Here is a 21,825-nt window from a genome sequence, read left to right as displayed (position 1 = left end):
CAGATAGGAAAACAGTCTAAGTAAGCTCAGCAGCTTAACCAAGAATCTCCAGTAGACATGAAGTTGGGATTCAAAGCCAAGTTGGCTGACCTTCAAGGTTCAAGTCTTTTCATTCCTACAAAACTTAACACTTTCTACACCTTGTATACAGTAGTCTTTCAAACCTTAATTTCCCTATTAGACCCATGGCTTCCTGAAGCCAATGACAAGTCTCATTTATCTTTTTACTTTACAGTACCCAGCTCAAGGCTTTGCATTTTGTAGAATGCACAGTAAATATGTTGATCAAATCAATGTTGGTTAAAAAAAAAAAAAAAGAAAAAGAAATGAAAATGAAGTTGCCTTCAACTTCTTGTCATCTCGTACGCAGCTAGGAGAACTGGAAGACCAACTGAAGGGTTCTTGAGCAACTGTTCCCTTCGCTGTCTCTCTCTCCATTATAGCTTCTTCTATTAAATAACAGAGGCACAGTTCAGAATAGTCTTTCTCCCTCCACAACAATTAAAAGAATAATACTGGAAAAATTTAATTTTAGCAATTTTTATAACAGCTTATTTGCTATAAGTCTAGAAAAGTGTCTGAGTCCTGAATATCCTCAAGGTCAATTCTCCTATCCACTATTCGTCATACAAGTATACCTTAAGAAAATCTGACAGAAAAAGTATTACCTTTCCTAATAATTTCCGGTTTAAATGACCTTACTTAATCCTTGTTTCCATATAATTGCATCAAAGGAGGTGTAACTTTAGTGGCTAATCACTTCAGATCATTACTTCTATCTAAAAAGCCCTCAGAGTCTATGGCCATGCCACCCTGAACAAGCCGGATCTCGTTTGATCTCGGGCCTGGTTAGTACTTGGATGGGAGACAATCTAGGAGGACGAGGTGCTGTAGGTGTAAAAAATAAAAAATGAGGGATTGTAAGCTGACAAGGTCCTTGCAATCTGTGAGGTCAACCAAGGGTTGCCTCGCCTAAATAAATAAATAAATAAAATAAAAAGCCCTCAGAATGACTCTGAAGACACGACTGAGTTTTGTTTGTTCATTTAACCTACAAAAGCCAATCAACTATGAAAAATTATCTAGCTGACAAAATTTTCCCTACTAAAGTCTGACCACACACACCTATAACCAAAGACGATTACATGACTCTGCTTGACCTATTCTTTGTAAAGTGCCAAGGAAATGGAAACTTCATTAAACAAGGCTAAAATATGCACTGACAAAATGAGTAGTTTATTGACATAAATGAAATATAACAGAATTAATTTCAATAAAAACTTCTCTTGTCCTCTTTAGCCAGTTTCTCCCTCTAATATCTTCTCTTCCATGTGATTTCTGTTTTTCAATCTGGCAACTAAAAAGAAAATTAAAGGCTTAGTAAGTGGTCTAACACCAGATAACAGTCTGATTAGTCATTTGTGCTAATGTATTTTTAGAGATGAATTTTCTAATATTAGAACTGTAAAAGATTATTCTGGAACTTTAAATTTAAAAAGTCTTATTTTCAAACTGAATACAGCTTTATTAGTTCTTGTAACCCTAATGTTTTTAGGGTCTCTACTTAAAAAAAAATCCTACCAATCCTAGATCAACCATAGTAAATGAACAAGAGCTCAAAACCATCGAGACAGAACAAAGATTTCTATAGCACTGTCTGCATGACTTAGGACAGTACTAAGAGGAAAAGCAGTGCTTGAGAGGAAAAGCAGTTGTATAAGGAAAACAACGCCTTTTACACACTGCTGCAGAAAATGACCTTTCCTTCCTAGCATAAATTAGTAAGAAAGAAATAAAATTTGTGGAATAAACTCAGGGAGAAAATAACTACGTTACTGCTTTGTTTTAGAAGCAGACAAATACTGAGTCATATAATCTTGACTTTTCCCCTTTCAAAAGTGGCATTGCTCAGAAGGCCATGTGAACACAAGAAAGCATAAGTAGTTAATACTATCTGAAACTTGTTCCATAGGTGCCTTTAATTTCCAATACGCTATTCCTTTTCAATCAAGAGCAGAATGTTCACTCAGTAAGCATTTACTGAACATTTACCACGTACCAGGAAATGTGTGCCTGTTACCAAGAAGGGAATCTTTCTCTAGGCCCTAAAGAATAAAGAGAAAATATCTCTGCTCTCTGACATAAAAAATGGACCATTACAATCTCATGTGATCAGTCCTTGAAAGAATTGTCAGGATGCTCTGCAGGAATCGAAGGGAATTTAAGTCACCCACCAACCTATGATCACTCATTCAACAAATATTTATGGAGTACTCTCAATATTTGAGGAAAAGCTATCAGGGAAAAAATAACATCTAGGCTTAGTTTTGAAGAACACACAAGAATTATTCAGATGAACACTAAAACAAGAAATTGTAAAGCACAATACTTTAAACAAGTTAAGAACTTTTAAACACCTGTAATTTCACCCCAAAATTACCAAAGGCTGGTACACTTTGTTATCCCCTATAAGATCAGCAACTCTTTTATATATGATTCTGAGAGTACTGGTGTACTCTACTCAACTGTTACTGTGTGTGCCTAAAAGAAAAAATTAAATCATTAATTCACAATCACTGCAATTCAGATCTCATTCTCTTGTTATCTTCACTCCTCATAAAAATCAGTTTTTACTGCAGAGGTCACAGAGCAAAATGCCTAAAAATGACAACTAAGGGGTGTAGATGATCCTTGAACGTGTGATTAGAGCTTCTCAGTTTTCAAAGTAAAAAAAACAAGATTTTTGCAGATAATTTTCCTGTTTTCAGTAATGGTGGACTAAGTTATTTGGGTCAACCCTCCTACTGTGGATAACTAAAGAGAATGGATTAAACACACACATCTTCTCCCCTTTCTCTTTCATATTCTAAAAAAAACACAAAAACAAACAAACAAAAAACCAGATAATTATAACCAAAAGTGACAAGAAATGAGAACTCAAAGCACCAAACAAGGAAGCCCAATGGGTCTTTGTTTATCTCTGAAAATCAGAATTTTGTTCTGACAGAAACCAAAGCCTAAGACCCTCACAAGGTGAAGAGTCTAATAATTAGAGAAATTACAACCTTAGAGTGAGAGTGAACAGAGAGTAGAAGACCCAGAGAAGAATTACAGTCCTATGGAGGGAATATCAGATTTGAAACTTGTTTTAAGGTGGTCCCTGGACCAGTAATGTCCACAGATAACTGACATGAGTAGGCTCTCTGTGGAGGAAAGTACCTTGCTACGTATGCGTCTCAAATGATTCCTACAAATAATTTTTCAAATACAACATCTAGCTTGTAACCAAAGATAACTAATTAGGCACTGAAGGACTCCAAAACTAAAATCTGGCAGAAAAACAGACAACAGAAAAGAGACTTCTGATCTTATCAGACTCAAACTATGCTTATAGGAAAAACATAAATTTCAGAATATATGCAGGGAACAGGATACTTTAAGCAGATTTCAAAAAGTTAAAGAACAAAATAGAACTTCCAAAAAAACCTGAAACTAACAGTAGATTCAACAAAGCTAAAGAGAAAACTAAGGAACTCGAAAATAGGCTAGACATTATCCACAAAGTAGCAGAAAAGTCAAAACTATGAAAAAATAAAAGAAATAATACTATACTTAAAAGAATAATTGGTATTAGAAGGAGAAAACAGGACAGGACAAAGGCAATATTTGAATAGGTAACAGTTGAGAATTTCCCAGAAGCAATCAGACACAATCATATTCCAGAAGCCAACAAAATCAATAAAAAGAAATTCACAACTAAACATATAACAAAATAGTAGAAAAATCAAAGACAGAGAGAAATCTGAAAATCAAGTAGAGATTACATTCAAAGAAGCAACAGAAGAACAGTTGATTTTCCAAAAGCAACATGAAGCCAAGATAATTTAATATCTGCAGTGTGCTGAGGGAAAAAAACTGCCAAATTAAAATTCTATATCTGGTAAATCTCTCTAAGAAAGAATAATCTCATCTAGGAGGTTTGAGTTGAGAAAATAAAGAGGAAAATATATGGAAAAGCTCAAATAAATATTGATCAATGATTAATAGACTTTGATATGTTATGACTCCAAGTTATTAATATCTATGATGGTATCTACTTACAGAACAAAAATACTGGGTATTTCCAAACTAGAAAAGGGGGAGAAGGGGTAGAATGATAAAAAGAATCCCAAAGAATGGCAGGAAAAGAACTCCAGAACATAAGACACACACTCGGAGAATGTTAAAACAGAAATATAGCTAATTATATTAAATACATATAAAATAAATTATCCAAGTAAAAGACAAAAACTGTCAGACTGGATTAAAAAAGAAATTCAAATGAACTAGAATAACCAAAACAGTTTGAAAAATAAAAATAAAGCTGGAGGAATCACACTAATTTTTTTTTTTTTTTAAAACGCCTACAGCACCTGGTATTCCTAGGTGGTCTCCCATCTAAGTACTAACCAGGCCCGACCCTGCTTAGCTTCTGAGCACACTATCTAATTTTAAGACTTATTCCGAAGCTACAGTTATGGTATTGGTGAAAGGATAACAAATCAATGGAAAGTATAGAAATAGACCCACACAAATATGGTCAATTGATTTTTGACAAAGGTACAATGGTAGGTCAATGGAGAAAGGATAATCTTTTCTATAAATGTTTTGGAAAACTTGGACACCGATATGCAAGATAATGAATTTCAACTTAAACCTCACACCTTATATAAAAAAGGACTTGTATCTATAATATATAAAGAATTAAGAAAATAACCCAATTAAACCATGGGCAAAAGACCTGAAAACACGTCACAGAAGAAATATGTATAAGAATATGAAAAGATGCGTGATATTTTTAGTCATTAGGAAAATCTACAGATCTATTAAAATGGCTTAAAATTTAAAAAAAAACTGACGATTCTGAAAGCTTGCAAGGATTCATTGTAACAAACTACATAATTCATTCCTGGTAGAATGCAACATGGTACAGCCAGCCACCTTAGAAAACAGTTTGGCAGTTTCTTATAAAGTTAAACATACACTTACCATACAACCCAGCATACCCACTCCTGGTATTTACTCAAGTGAACTGAAACCTATGTTCACACAAAAACCTGCAAGAGAATGTTAATTGCAGCTTTATTTATAATTGTGGGGAAAAAAAAAAAAAAAAGGAAACAAAGATCTCTCAACATGTGAATGGATAAACAAATGGTGGTACAATCACACAATGAAAAACTCTTGATTTATACAAAAACGTGGATGAAGCTGAAAAAGGCAGATCCAAAAAGCTACATATTGTTCTCATTTATATCAAATCTGGAAAGGCAAAACCATAAAAAACAGAGAAAAGATGAGTGACTGCACCATGGCAATCAAACTGTTGCTATTGAAAGCACCTAGAAGCAGTATCAAATAGTAGTAATGAGAATTACTAGTGCCCAAATCATGGTTTCTCAAAACCTTTATCCAATAAAAAGAACAAGGGCTCTCTGGAGAAATGGCCGATTCTAGGATTGGGCAGGAAAAATAGAAGACAGCCTGGCATATCTTGTACTTGAGGGACATGGAGCCAACCTGAAAGAACTCCAAACTGTCAAAGCTTGAACAATTTGAAGAATAAAATAATGATAGTATTAGACTGTAAGTAAATATCCATGAGTCCATACTATATAAATAGATTAAATAAAAACTTTAAATTTTCCTTAATAAGAATCCCAATTTATACATGTAGAAAGAAATAGAAAGTCAGCATTGGATTAGTAGATTAACTGCTGTAGGCAAAAATCTACTGACAGATACTAAAATTGTTGAGTAAAACTTTTAAGAGAAACAGGACACTTGCATAGCCTCTAAGTATCTCCTCCAGGATACTGATTAATTATTACAGTGGTTTTAACATATACCCCCAAATTATTTATAAGCCTCCCTCGAAGAGGTGGAGCTCCGTGTTCCTCCTCTTGAAGGTGGCTTAGACTTAGGAGAGCCCTTCTAATGATTAAGTATGGAAAGGGAGATAGGGTAACTCTACAGTGGAGAAACCTGGCAGTCACTATCTAAACATCACTAAAGATACATTATATTGACATCATCTAATCTTGATACGTGGTGATGAGAAGGGCACACTACTTCTTGGTATTTTTCTCAAATATCCATAACCACAATCTAGTCATGAGAAAACATCAATCAAACCTAAATTGAAGGACATACTACAAATCTCACCAGTCTTCTCCCAAATTGTCAAAGTCTTGAAAATCAAGGAAAGACTAAGAAACTGTTACGGACTGGAGGAGACTAAGAAGACATAATGACTAAATGTAATGTGGTATCCTGGATTGGATCTTGGAACAAAAAAAGGACATAACTGGTAAAATTCAAATAAAGTTCTTAGTTAATAGTATTTTTATCAATGTTAACTTCTTAGTTTGAATAAACTGTCATGTGAAATGTTACTATTTGGGGAAGTTAATTGTAGGGTATATGAGGATTCTATTGTTGCAACTCTCATGTAAATATAAAATTATTTCAAAATTACAAGTTAAATACCGACAATATGAGGTGCTAGAGAAAATGCGCAACAATACTCTCATACATTGCTGGTGAGAATGCAAAATGGTATATCTATTCCAGAAAAGTTTGGCAGTTTTCTTATAAAGTTAAAATTACATTTTTCACATGACCCAGCAATCCTGCTCATAGGGGTAGTTACCCTAGAGAAATAAAAACTTACATTCATAAAAGCTTATACACATACATTTATAGAAGCTCTATTCATAATCAAAGCTCTACTCATAATTGTTAAATGGATAAACAAACTGTGGTCAATCTTAAACAATGGAATACTACTCAGCAATAAATAGGAACTTTGATGAATCTCAAGCAATATGCAGAGTGAAAGCTAGTCTCAAAATAGTATATATTGTTTGATTCCATTTATATAACATTCTTGAAAAAATAAAACTAAAGTAACTGAAAATAGAATAGTGGTTGCCAGAGAATAGGGATGGGAAACTTGGTGTGACTACTAAGAGTTTGGTGTCCTGGTTGTGATGGTGGTTATCTGCATCTATGAGTGTTAAAATGCAAGGAACTGTACAAAGAGGAATGAATTTTACTGTATATTAACTGTAAAAATAAAAGTAAAATTTCTAGATGAAAAAGACTTATTACCAAAACTGATACAAGAAATGAAAACTCTGAATAGTCCTATGACCAGTTCAATCAATATTGTAACTGGGTATCATTTTACCTCTGTTCTATCCTAATGTCTTTCTACTGCACAGCTTAACACTTCCAAAACACTCTTAAAAAGTTACAAACTTTTTAAATGTTAAGCAAATGAGTGCTGAACATACTTCTCCCCTCCCTTCTCTGTGCCTTTACACTGCCCTCCAACACTAGTTGCCAGGGAAACTCACCCTTCAAGAATCAGTAAATTCTATAACCCACAATGAAGCCTTTCCATACCTCTCCAAAATGAGTCAAGTACTTCCTCTGTGAAGCCAAAGCACCTCTATATACTCATTACATTATCACATGTGTTTTGTTTATACATTTCTCTCAGCAGATTATCAGTTCAGGAACTCGGACTCTGATTTATTTCTCTTGGTATATGCCCTGAATTTATCACAGTGCCCAGCATGGTGTTCCATAAATGATGAAGAACTGAATATCAAGACAGTTGTAGTAGACAATATTTTGGCAAAAATGAATCTTGCTTGCATATGGACCTTCTCCTGTTCAAACTTAAGAAAAGTAGCTTGGCTGTATGATGGATATGTGATCTGCAGTTGATTTTAAGGATGTTCTTCATTCTTACATAAATGTTATTACATTTGACACTAACACCAGAAGTAAAACTGTCATACTATCACTTCCCAATGAGATGTGAAACCAGATGTTTCTTTGGAGCCATAAGCTTTTATGAGGCTGTGTGATTACCAATGTGATGAGCACAGTGACCAACCAATGCTTGATAGAGCTACAGAAACAGTTCAGTACTCTACTGAAAGAATGAACCTTGGAACCACTAAGAACAAATATGATCTTGGATCTGTCATTCAACCTATCTGATTAGAGAGGAAACTGAAGAATTAAGGATTAACACCCTCTCCCACTCCCTCCTTTACTGCCATGGAAGAAGATTACACAGGAGACAGTCATAATTCTTGTAGATGATGGATAAGTGATAACTAACAGGGTGGGTTGTCCTAAACTTGCCAACAATAAAAAATAGGCTGGAACCAAGGGCAGCAAGCATTGGTTGGCTTCCAATTACAAAAGTATGTGAATGCTTATGGTGGGTCAGTCATGGCTTTTTGGGATTTATATCGATCATTTTTAAACCTAAAAAGTCCAAGACCTAGATAGTATCTTTCCCATTTGCAGAAGGCAAATCTGAGTGATCTCTACAATGTGAGAGAGGTGGTGATTTAAGAGAGGTGGTGATTTAAAAGTATTCTGTTCAGATTCACAGCCTATTCATTCTGCTCTACAGCAAACATATATGTTCTATTTGGCTCAAGCAGTATTTCCCCAATTTTAAATATTGAGATAAAATCCACATAACGTAAAAGTGTATGATGCAGTGAGTTTTAGTGTATTCACAATGCACAATCTTCACCACCATCTGATTTCAGAATATTTCCATCACCCAAACAAGTAACCCAATACCCCACAGCAAACATTCTTAATACCCTCCTGCCCTCCTCACAACAACTGCTAGCCTGCTTTCTGTCTCTATGGATTTGCCTATTTTGCACATTTCATATAAATGAAATCATAATATGTGACCTTGTGTGTCTGGATTTTTTCATTTAGCATGGTGTTTCAAGGTTCATCCATGTTATAGTTTTATTCACAGTAGTTCATTCTTTTATGGCTAAATCCACTGTATGGATATACCACACCCCGTTCATCCATTTGATAGTTAATGGACATTTGGTTGTTTGCACTTTTTGACCATTATGAATAACACTGCTGTGAACATTCTTGTACAAGTGTGACTTAGTTGCCAACACTAAAAAAAAAAATTAACCTTCAATTTCTCAAAAGGAAGGAGAGAAGGCAGGTAGGTCTATGTGTCTCATAACAATGATTCTGCACATCTACACTGACAAAATCACTCCCATCTACTGAGTTGTGATTATCCAACAATGAGCTCTAAAACCCACTCACTGGTTTTACACAGGTAAACCTGGACAACTCTATTCGTTTACTTACTGTTCTATCTCCTGTGGGTATTTGAGTTAGCAATCTCTGCTCTAACTATATAAATTTATAAAATAATTAAAACTACATATTTTAAAAAGGTAACTGGGAAAAAAATATGGGCAAAGAAAATATTCAGCATTACCACATGCAATGGCAAGCACATTTAAGTTTTCAATTTAAGACTATTTGCTCCTTGATTTAGTTTCCATTACTAGTTCAATTAGAACTTAAAAAACCCACCTCAGGGTAGTTCACAGTATGCCTTTTGCCAATTAAGAAATACAGAACTGACCATGGATTTACAGAAAAATACTCCTGGTCAAGACACCTTTTCCGTTCTCCAACAGCACTCCTGGCTTACTTCTTCCATCTAGCACTGCCACTGTACTGTTTACACATCCATCTCCAGCTAAACACAGCTCCAAGGGCAAAGACAGTGTATCTTCAGGAATCTACCACAGAAGCTGATATATAAAAGATGGTCCAGAAATATTTGTTGAAAGACTAATACTGTGATAAATGATAAATCAGGCAAATGTTACAGTATTAAAAATAATGAAAGGGGGAAATTGTTATTTGGACAATACAAATTATAACACTGAAAAATGGAGTTCATCAATGAGATGAGATGTCCATGAACCCCCCTAAAGTATATATAAAACAGTATATGCAGGTTTAAAAAACATTTTTTTTTTTTTTTAAAGAAAGTCTTCAGCTTTTATTACAGGCTCGGAGGAATCTGTAAACCCCAGCAGAATAATTAAGAATGGTTGAGTTAGACAAAAGAAAATATATATTTTTAACACTGTAAAATATCTATTTTAGAAGATTAACTTGATAATTTACGTAAGTATTAAAAGGTTAAATTTCTCAAACTAAGTATATCCCATTCTTTCCTGAAGGAAGAGAAGACAATGTATCCTAGGCTTCAATTTATGTTCCAGCATGAGACCCAAACTTGATCGATGAATTATTAACACAATGGTTTTACACAAGGAAACCTCATTTTTGCTTCAAATTACTTGCTTAAAAAATAAGAACTTAAATTTCTTCATAATGTCCAAACTTAAACTGTTTAGAGTCTTAAATTTTTAACTATATCTCTTGAATAATAAGTGGAACAAGAATTGAATTACATGAAGGTCAGAGATATATCTTAAAATGTTCTTTTCTAAACATAAAGCCAAGATTACTTTAAGATTGGTGGCCTCTTGAATCTTAAACTGTTAAGATACCATTCATTACTGAATTTTCTAAATTACTGCTTACAGCTTTTCCAGAAGTCAAAACACAAAGAGAAAATATTTGTATGGCACACTGGGATAAATTATCAAGACTTTCAGACCTAAGGTTATTGGTTTGGATGCCGTTGTACCCTGCACAAATGGCCAGAGGGCTGAGGGGACCAGTATCTGCACATCTGTAACTCCTGATATGGTACCTTGGCTGAAAAACTTTGGTTTAAATAACCTATAGAGATCACAAGCTGAACAGTCAAAATCCATGCAGTAGGTTAAGAAAACTATTTAATTCATAACTCCCCTTATTTCAAGAGCTATGCAATTATCTTTGTGGCTTTCAAGTATAGTCCAGATATACCACTAATGAACAATCGTTTCTTCTGGGAGATCATCTACAAATACAAATTAAACTTCCTAACCCTAGCTTGCAAAAATAAGCTAAAAGAAAACAAGTTAGTGGTAAAAATGAATGTAAGCTTAAATGAAGTTATCTTTTTCCTCCACTTTATAATGATTCTACTTTTCTACTAACATGATCAACAATATTCAAACTAATCAAACTAATACCATATAAAGAGTGGTGTTTTTGTTTTTTAAATTGAGGAAAAACTATACAGGTAAAAATGGTTAACAATAGCTCAACAGTTTCTCTAACACATTTTGACCTTCAAATCCCAAGACTCCAAGTGCACACTGAGTAAATAAGAAAACTACCTGTTTGAAGTCAACAGTTTTTTTCTGGGGCTGAACTCAGAATGTAAATATTCACAACAAGACCTGATAACTTATTAAGTTATTGCCTGTATAAACTGGCCCAATCTTTATGACGTCCTAACATACCATTGGGCATTCTGTTTTTATTCCCCTCTACAAAATTTACAACATTCTTGTTTTAAAAGGCAATTTCCATAAAAGAAACCAGCAAGTATGGAATAACAAAAAACATTAGCATCTGGGTCTTCTATGTGAATTTTATTTCTCCACTTTTAAACCAGAAAAGGAATCAAAGTATCAGTGTTACATATATAACATAGCAACAGCCTCTTCCAATGAAGGGAAGTATTATTCAAGCAGTTTGATTTGAATTGATAGTTGGTTCTATCTCAAACCTTTAACATAAGTTTGAAGTCCAGTATTGTCTCCAATAATACAAAATACAATAAATGATGGGGAAAGACATCGTCATCTGTGTATCTTTTCACCAGGCAACACAAGCAAAATAAAGTCACAATGTGAAAATTTATTCCACTGGCCAAAACCCTCTGGAACCAATAGATAGAAAACTTCATTTGAAACCTAGAGTACTGTAAAGTATCATCTAGCTACACATGTAATATACGTATGTAATAATTATTACTATCATTTTAAAGCCTCTTATAAGCCATGCATGGTATGAGATGTATATTCCCATTTTAGAAATAAACAGGTCCAGAGGTTAGAATAACCTGCCAAAAGTCACAGGATTAGTAAGTGGTGAAAGCTAGATCTGAACCCAAGTCTGTTTAGGATTCAAGACCTAAATAGGTTCTTTTCACTAATTCGATTCTATTCCCCTAATTCTACACACTGAGTCAATAATTGCCTATCACCAACATAATGAAATGGGTTGCTTTAAATTTGGAGGCAAGGTGAGGGATGCGAGTTTCAAATATCAGGAGTCTTCATTTTTTTCTTATTTGAATAGGCTGGCCACAATGCCACAATGGCATAAAAATCTGATTTGAAAAGATGGGGGGGTGGCGGGGACAGGGACCCTCCAAAACAGATGGCCATTTGTATTCATTCTATATAGTCATAAATATCCAGAACACTTCAACTACTTTAAGGTATTGATAAAGACAGGTTCCTCCTCATACACTGCTGGTGAGACTGCAAATTGGTACAGCTGCTACGGATAACAGTATGGCGGTTCCTCAAAAAACTAAGAATTGATCTACCATATGATCCAGCAATGCCTTTAGTGAGTATTTACCCCAAAGACTTGAAAACTCATATCCATAAAGATATTTGCACACCGAAGTTCATAGCAGCATTATTCACAGAGGCCAGGACATGGAAGCAACTGAAGTGCCCTACGATAGATGATTGGCTAAAGAAGTTGTGGTACATATATACAATGAAATATTACTCAGCCATAAGAAAATGAAATACTGCCATTTGCAACAACATGGATGGACCTTGAAATAATCATACTAAGCGAAATAAGCCAGACAGAAAAAGTTGAAAATCACATATCTCTTTTATGTGAGATATAAACCTAAAAGCAACAAATGAACAGGACAAGCAAACAGAGACTCATGGACCGTGACTATAGACTAGTGGTTACCAGAGGGTAGGGGGTGGGGGAGGTAGGTGGGGTAAAGGGGGTCAAATATAGGGGGGTAGGGAGAGGGCGAAGTGGGTAAAGGGGATCAAATATATGGCAGATGAAGGAAACTGGACTTCGGGTGGGAAACACAAAATAGAATATACAGATATGAAATTATAATGTACACCTGAAAATTATATAATTGTATTAACCGATGTTACCCCAATAAACTTAAAAAACAAAAAACAAACAAAAAAAAAAAAACAGGTTCCTGCTCTACCAAAGGAGTGTATGATTAATGATACACAGCAAACAAGAAAGCAAGTTAGTGCATTATGTAAGAGACCAGGACATACAGAAGATGGTTAATGCAGGAAAAAGTTCTTCAAACATATCTCTAATACACAATATACAAGTAATTCCCACTGGGAAATAAGACCTCTGATCCAGCCGGGTTCACAAGTCTATAGGTGAGCAAACCTTGAACTTCTCACCAAGAATGAGATGGGAATATTCACTTTCTTTTTTACCTAGAAGCAAGAGAACCCTTTATTCACCAAGACTAGATAACCACTCTGGCAATGTGCACTGTACATGAGTAACGGCAGCAATCTACACTGGGCTTGAATTACATAATGACCCACCCCTAAACAGCAGCAATTCAGTACCTAACCCACGGCCATACCAGAAGCAGGAAGCACAGGTCAAAGGCCTCATTAAAAAATAAGAACTCTTGGCAGCAGAAAATGAAAATCAAGAATAAAGAGTAGCAGTACTGACAATGAACACATTGTCTTCACCGACAGGAAAAGGAAAGAACTCATATTAGCCAGGCACCCAGCATTTCATAAAATCATCTCCTTTAACCCTGAGATAACACTATCTGGTGCTTTAGTTATTAATCTTTACAAGAAAACTGAGATAAGTACTACAAATCCCCATTTTACAGATGAAGAAACTGAGGTTAACAAGTTGTCCAAGGTAGCTGTCATCTCCATTGTGGAGATGACAAAATCTAAGCTTGAGAGAGGTTAAGTAACTGTCCTCGAACTTGGTCTGTCTCACTCCGAAGCTGGAATTCTTTCCAACTATCCTGTTGCCCCCAACCACCACTGACCCAGCAATGTCAGTTAAAGAATTCCATTAAGAATGAGAAATTCTCACACACACACCCCTCCTTATTCCTGTAGCTGTCTCAAAAACTTATATGTGAGATACAAAGCCAATAGGAGTTTTCATCAGAAAACATCTCAGAAAGCTACTAAGTTGTGGAATGATATATATGTTAATACAAAATGTCCTCAGTTGTAAGTTTGAGAACAGGGACAATCTAGAGATCCTTAGCACCTAAAATGTAGCAGGCACTCAGAGTCTGTTGAAAGAGTAACATCTTTTGACTGGTTATAAATTCAATAGCCCGAAACGGCTATTTTGTACTTTTTGGTATGGCATGATTCAATTATTTAGGAAAATAATTTACTCATTAATTTTTAAAAAGGTTGCTCTCTTGAATTTTGTAGAATGTTAATTAGATAATTAAATTGAGAAATGCCCATTAATGCATTAGGCATAACTTCAGGAAAATTTCGTGTTCACTTTTCCAAGCAGATTAAAATGTTTCGGCTAATAAAAACCTATCAAATATCTGCAAGACTAGAAAGTGTAAAAAAGAAAAAAGTAGCCAACATAAAGGCATTTAAGATGTAACACATTTAAAATTATAAAAGATTACTTTACGTATACAATGGTACTTAACCCTAAAGCCCTCACTTCAGATAACACAATTATTTTCTATACATGAAAACACTACATCACTAATTAAAAAAAAAAAGCCTGCCCACCATACCGTTACTAAGTAGGTCTCTTATGTCTAAGAAACATTTCTACATTTTACTGTAGAAACCAGTGAAATGCCACTCCTAACATGATATTGTGAATTCTTTTTAAACTTTTAAAAAGACTCAATCCTTGATTTCTATAATGTATAAAAAAGAAGTTTAGTCAACAACTAAGTCTGCTTTTACCTACCTTGGAAGGCAGCTATGCTCACCACTATACCACCAACGCCAGTGTGATATCTACCTTGGAGCATGCCAAATATTTAAGAAAAACTGCCATTGTCTATAACCCAATGTAAATACATCCTTTGTTACAAATAGCAGCAGTTTCTTTTCCTTAATAATCCTAGAGAAACATCATTTGAAAAGCTAGCTGGCCTAGATTTCTCTCTATTAAGAAACAACTAAATGATATACTACTTTTGAAATTATCCATCTTAGGAGTTCAAAGAATTTAGGTGTATGAACATACTAATACTCTTGTGAAACAAATGTGGCCCAGGTTACCCACTGAATTGTAATAGACCAAGGATCAAATCCAGTCTCTCATTTTAAATTAAGTATCACAAGCATTATTACCTTAAAATGCTAAGTCCTTACCTAACCCAATGCCAGCCAAATCATCGGTTCTCAATTTCTGAATGTGTGCAAATTGTACTGTAGTATTTATACAGAAGTTGTCACATAGTTGTCAAAACAATTATCATAACTATTATAGCAGTTAACATCTTATAAGCACTTACTGTGTTAGGTACTGTGGTAAACATTTTACACACTTTATCTCAATTCTCATAATGGCCCCACGAGAAAACTGAGGTACAGAGAGATAACCTGACCAAGGTAAAATCTAGAAAAAGGGCAAGGCAGGGGTGCACAGGAAATACACAGTAAATCCTCACTTAACATTGTCTATAGGTTCTGCAACTTTAAGTGAAACGACATATAACAAAACCAATTTTACCATAGGCTAATTGATATAAACAAGAATTAAATTCCTATGGCCTCTCATTAACCTTCTAATGAAAGGATGTTATTTGAAGACCTGCTGTAGTTCAAAAGCTATGAATCTCCCATGCCTGGACCAGGATTCTAGGCCAGTTCTAACGCTGAGATACTTGACCGAGCCACTTAACCTTCATGTGGCCCATTTCCTTTATTTTTAAACCCAAAAGTCAAACAGATAATCTCAAATGTCACTCATACCCTGAAATGCTGTTTGTAATCATTAATCAGGTAACGAACTCAAAAAAGGACAGTCTCATTTCCTCTACCCGCTGAGGTCTCCTTAAAAGTGAGAGTCCACCTTTTAGGAATCTAATCACTAGAATTCTGTTGAAGAACAAAAAAGCTTTTCTTAAAAGCTAGAACTCGTTCTGCATTTATGATTCCAAAATCTGACTCTTAACCTCAAATGATGATGACAGGGAAAAAAGACCTTACAGCATCTTTGGATTGGGATAAGAAGTGTGAAAGAACAGATAAACCACTGTATATAGGTAAAAACACATCACCCATTTATATCTCCTTTAAAAAATAGGAAATAAGTCTTCAAAAGGTTGTCACATAAATGCATTGCTTTTTCAGCCAATAAAATTTAATGAAGAAATTATGTCATTTATTGAAGATGTTTATTATAGGCATGGAAGAATCATCAATTTATAGAAATCCTACTGAAACGGCCTCTAGCTCTAGCATCTACATTTTACCAAGCTGGTCATCTAGCACTCCTTCAAATTGCATATAAAGGACAGTAACAGGTTATTTAAACATCAAGGAAGAGGCATAGGTTCCACTCAATGTTATTCTACAAAGTCTTCCAAAGGCCAAATCACTTTATAGAATAATCTTTGCTGCCTTTGTTCTCTAGAAAATAATCCCAAGATTCTTAAACAAAATCAGCAAAATCCCTATTAGTTTTCTGTTGTTGCCAAATTATCACAAACATAAAACAATACAAATTTATTATCTCACAGTTTCTATAGATCAGAAGTCAGGTGAGCTTGGGTGAGTGGGTCCTCTACTTAGGTTCTTGCAAGGCCAAAAATCAAGGTGTCCACTGGGCTGAGTTCCTTGCTGGAAATGGAGAAATCTGCTTCCATTCAAATTTGCTGACTGAATTTAGTTCCTTTCGGTTGTAGGACTGAGGTTCCCATTTCCTTGGTGGCTGTCAGCTGGGGCTGCCCACATTCCTTCTCACACTTTACATGTGGCCCCCTGTAGGCTAAGTCCCTTTCATGTCTCAAATCGATCTGATTCCAGCTGGAGAAAGTTCTCAGCTTTCACGGGATTAGATGGGACCCACCTAGAAAATCTAGGATAATCTGCAATAAGATAATTTCCTATCTGCAAAGTTCCTTTACAGCCCAACACTACTTAATTCAGATTTCAGGGATTAGGGTATGGACATCAGAGTCATTCTATCTACCAAAGCCCATCCTCTGACCTCTCAATTCAAAATCCAAAAATCTCATCTAAAGCTCATCAAAAGTCCCAAATCTCACCACTAAATCAGGTGTGGATGAGGCTCTGGGTGTAATACATTAACTACAACCCCTGAGGCACAATTCCTTAAAAAAAAAAAAAAAATTATCAGTTCCCAACATGCAATGGTGGGACAAGCATAGGGCAACAGTTATAGACATTCCGGTCCAAGCAGGAAAAATGTAAAACATATTCATCGGTCCAAAGCAATTTCAAAATCTGAGCAAACTCCATTCCATTTCATGGCCAGGGAAAAATCCTCTGTGGCTTTCAGATGCACTTCCCTGGGCTCTTTTTCTTGAGTCACTTTTTTTTTTTTTTTTAAATGAAAAGCAGCACATTCACGCCTGAGTAGTTTTACCAGCCTGCTTCCAGCCAGTAGAATTTATGGGGTTCAAGAGCCCTCCTTAACTTCCTACTGTCTCTTTCAACTCAAGCTGGCATTATTTCTATTAGTATAAAATCCTCGAGAACCTAGTACACTTTATCTGAATTTCACAAGAGTTCATTTCACTCCATTAGTTACATCCACAAACAAACCAGGGTGCACTTGGAAATCTCAGCCAAATATACAAGTTTGTCATTTATAAATTATCTTTTCCACATAACCACAGGACCCAATTCTAAGCTTGTCACTATGTAACAAGGATAGTCTTTTCCATTTTCCAATGCATACTTCACTTCCATCCAAGCCCTCCTTAGCAGTCATTAACATCCATATTTCTACTAACAATCTGTTGTAGGCCTTCTCTGAAAAACACTCAGTTTTTCTGGCCTCCACTGCCACTTTCACATTTTTAGATAACAGCACCCAACTCCTAGTACCAAAATCTATACTAGTCTAGTGTTCTATTGCTGCCATAACAAATTACCACAAACATAATGGCTCAAAACAACAGAAATTATCTCAGTTTCTGTAGGTGAGAAGTTGAGTGGGTTTGCCTATGTCTTCTGCTTAGGGTATTGCAAGGTCAAAATCAAGGTGTATTCCTTGCTGGGAACTCTGGGGAAGAATTCATGTCCAAGCTCATTCAGGCTGTTGGCCAAATTCAGTTCCTTATGGCTGTAGGACTGAGATCTCCACTTCCTTGCTGTCAGCCGGGGCAGGTCTTTGTTACTATAGGCTGCCAGCATTCCTTCTCATGCTTTCCATGTGGCCCCTTCTAGCAACAGCAAATGGAATCCCTCTCACGATTCAAAGCTCTTATTTCCCCTTTGCCCCATCTCTCAGCTGGAGAAATTTCTCTGCTTGTAAGGGGTCATGTAATTAGATTGGGCCTATCTACAAAATCCAGGCCAATCTTCCTATTTTAAGATTCTTAACCCTAATTATATCTGCAAAGTCTCTTTTACCATTTAACATATTTAAAGATTCTATGGATTAGAGTATGGACATCTTTTTGGAGGGTGGGGGGCCATTCTGTCTTCTCTAAACCCAACAGTATGTAAGGCTTTAAACTCAGTTCCTGAAGAAAATTTCTTTCTTCAAGAGTTGTGAAGTAAAGGTGTATGTTCAGAGATAGAGACAATAGTAAAATCAAGGATTCACCAGGAAGAGAAGGGCTAGGCAACAAGAAAGGCTTAAAAATGCATTGTAGAAAAGAAGCTGCCATTTGTTTCATCCCCAAACAGCAAGGAAACTAAACCATTCCACAGAAAGTAACCCAATGCTATCCCTTAAATGTGTGCTTCTCTCCTCTACTGTATTCAGTAGAAGAGGACATAATGGACCTATACTGGCACTTAAAAAAAAAAAATGAAAATAATAACAAAAAAAGTTTCTCCAGAGTGACCTAACTTTGTAATTAGTTACTAAATCAATCTAAGCAAACTTCCAATTCTTTCATTCTTTCTTCAGGTCATATACCTTCTTCTAATAGAAATGAAAGTCATCTATTTCAAGTCATAGAAGGACAAACCTACCCAGGTAAAACAGCAGGTGAACTTTTTAAAATGATATAGTCCTGATCTTTTAGCCCGAGGTCCGCCAAGGCAGTTAAGCCAAATGACTTACAACAACACAAAAACACTGCAACTACAAATATAATATTCTGAAGCCTTGCCTACTGTAAGACTCTCGACCATAAATTTTACTTAGAACGTTAGAACCCCAAGTATACCAGCTAGTCCCTTTTAATAATAGTGACAGTAAGATCTATTGAGCATTTACTACCTGGCCAGGCACTGTGGTAAGCACTTGACACAAATTATCTTTACTCCTCACCATAAATTTATGATCTAGGGAATATTATCACCCCCATTTTACAGTCAGGAAAACTGAGGTTTACAGAGGTTAGGTCACACAACTAAGCAGTAGTGGCACTGATATTTGAGAACTCAGTCTGGTTCTTTACTACTGGGCCTATACTGCCACCCCTTAGATGGAATGAGGTCTTCCAACTCTTAGAAAAATCTTCCCTTTCTAGCTTTCTTTTCATTTCCTCTCCCCGCACACCTTTCTCATAGAATGTAGCAGCTGAAAGGTAATCAAGTCTTCTCAAATTAATCTGCCACCTCCTTTTCAGAACTCTTTCATTCCCATCATTGCAATAGGCGAGAACTTCTCCTGACCCTGACTTTGTTTCCCAAAAACAAACTACAGAAGCTCCACCCATCACCTGCCTAAGCTAGAAATGTTCCAACGCTGCAAAACAAAAAAACAAAAAAGTCCTACTCTTTCAAAAGGTCACAAACTAACATGTATATTCTTTAGCCAACCTTTAATTCTACATATCTTTCCTTTTCCATCCAGGCTCCCAACCCTTAACTCCAACCCGTTCTGCCTCACTTCGTGGTCCCTTCTGCCTTTCTCCTCAGTGACCTCAAGCGGGGTTCCCTCCACCTTGCACCCCAGTCTGCAGGTGGGAAGCCCAGCCTCGCCCAGAGAGACCCTCAGAAGGCCCCTGACTCCAGTTGCTCTGCTCCGCGGGAAGGTTCACCCCACCCTACCCAGCAGGCACCACTCTCCTAGGCATCCGTAGCCAGCATCCCCCTGCGGCCCCACCCCTCAAGCTCCCTTCCCCCTCTGTTGACCCCCTCCTCCAAGTTGCCCCCTAGTCCCCGCCCCAGTGCAGCCCTCTTCCCCCTAATAAACCGGACTCTCGAGCTAGTTCCCACCCTCACATCAGCCTCTGTCCCCAAGTATTGCTCCCACCTCCGGGTTGGGGGGTGGCCCCGTGCCTCCCCGAAGGGCTGCAGGGGCCTCGGCCGGTGTGTGTGGGGGGGGGGGCAGGGGAAGGAGACCAGCCGCTCTGGAGTTTGCTGGAAGCATAAGGGGCGGCTGCGCCCGGCTGCCTCATCCTGGGCCAACCTCTACTCGCGAACAACCTCGCTTGGCGGCTCCCACGGTACCTGTGGTGGAAGCAGCAGCGGCAGCGGCCGCTCTCCCCTCTCCTCACACAGACAATATGGCGGCGGCGGAGGAGGAGACACACAGCTCGGCCGCCAGCCGCAGGGACCAGAGCGAGGCTGCAGCCACCGCTGCCGGAAGCGGAAGCCCCCTCCTACCAGGAGGCGGGGCGGGACCACTTCAGACTCCGCCCCCATGGTAATTGCGCTGAGTGCTGCCATGCTGGAATGTTCTATTGTAACCTGGGGTTCATTTCCGGATTAGGGCGCGAAATAGAAGTTTTCGACGTAAAGCATAATAAAGAGACTTGCAACAATTAAGTGTGTTTTATTTCAGTACATTTAAGCACTGACGAAAGAGAGAACACGAACCTTCCCCTAAGTGTACAATTGGTTTGACCCAAGCTAAAATGGCGGTCCCTAGGTTTCCCGCACTTCACTCAGATTACGAGTCCCATCAGTCTACAAACCGGCCCGCCTTTCTTGAAAAGAAGCATGCGCGACCCGCAGAGCTGTAGAGCGAAGCAGTTTGGGAGTTGAAGTCTCCTGCTCCGACCCCCCGTTTAAGGTTAGGGTTACAGCAGCACATTTTTTTCTGCTCAAACTTCGAGTTCGGAACAAGGGAACGAAAGTTGGACCGCGGGACTGGTGTGGCACAGGAGGCGAGGAGGTGACGATACTAGCTCTCTAGAGTCTGAAACCCAGTTCCTGTCTCCTACAGATGTCCTATCTAGAGCTGCCCATCTAGAATAATTTCTCCCTAGGGTCTGCACCGCCCTTGTCCTTGCCCGGGTAACCTCCCTAAAGCACCCAGCGGGCATTTTTTCTACCGAGCAAACCTGATCATGGCGTCTTCTTGGTTAAAAATCTCTCAAGGCTCTTTGTACTCAAGCTCTCCTCTTGACATCCAAGTTCCTACATAGTTTGGACAACGCACTACCCCCTTCTGCCCCCCATTCTGCCCTCCCGCCCTAAATCCCTGCTGCTCCCACCCAATAAAACTGCAGATTATTCCCGGGAAATATTCGTGTTGCCTCCCTGCCTCGCTCTGACGATTCTTTATGTTAATGTCACCTCCCGGACTGGCTAACTTCTGTATGCCCATCGAAGTAATTCAGGAGTCCTCTCCTCTGGGGATCTTTCCTCTCTTGAGCTCCCACAGACCTAGGTACCATCACTCAGCAGCCTGACTGGTCCCTAGCCTGTCTCTTTCATCAGAGTCCCCAATGGACTGCTTTGAGTCTTATGATCATCCTGTCCCTGAAGGCCCTAGTAAAAGCTGGTGTATGTAATTGTTACTGAGAGAAATTCAAGTGTTAGCCTTACCTCTGATGGGACATAGGTGTGAGGGCTGGAACAAGGATGAGGTGAAGAGGTAGGGTTATTTTGGTACCAGCTATTATCCTCAAGCTGC

At 37.4% G+C, this 21,825-nt stretch overlaps 1 protein-coding gene across 2 annotated transcripts in view; it reads right to left on the bottom strand.

Annotated features, from left to right (window-relative positions):
• CSNK2A1 (casein kinase 2 alpha 1) overlaps positions 1–20,576 on the bottom strand; it is a 44,390-nt gene extending 23,814 nt beyond the window's left edge. The window contains exon 1 of one of the 2 annotated variants that reach the window (XM_006921680.3): positions 20,415–20,576. The gene's annotated coding sequence lies outside the window, so the exon portion shown is untranslated. Of the gene's footprint in view, positions 1–20,217; positions 20,239–20,414 lie in introns of those variants that run through there. The other variant, XM_015597067.2, reaches the window with a different exon arrangement.
• Positions 20,577–21,825: the final 1,249 nt, after the last annotated feature.

Source organism: Pteropus alecto, unplaced genomic scaffold (genome assembly GCF_000325575.1).
Source record: "Pteropus alecto unplaced genomic scaffold, ASM32557v1 scaffold45, whole genome shotgun sequence".
Lineage (NCBI taxonomy): Eukaryota > Metazoa > Chordata > Mammalia > Chiroptera > Pteropodidae > Pteropus > Pteropus alecto.
The sequence above is the reverse complement of the archived record's forward strand: the minus strand, read 5'-3'. Positions and strand labels throughout refer to the sequence as shown.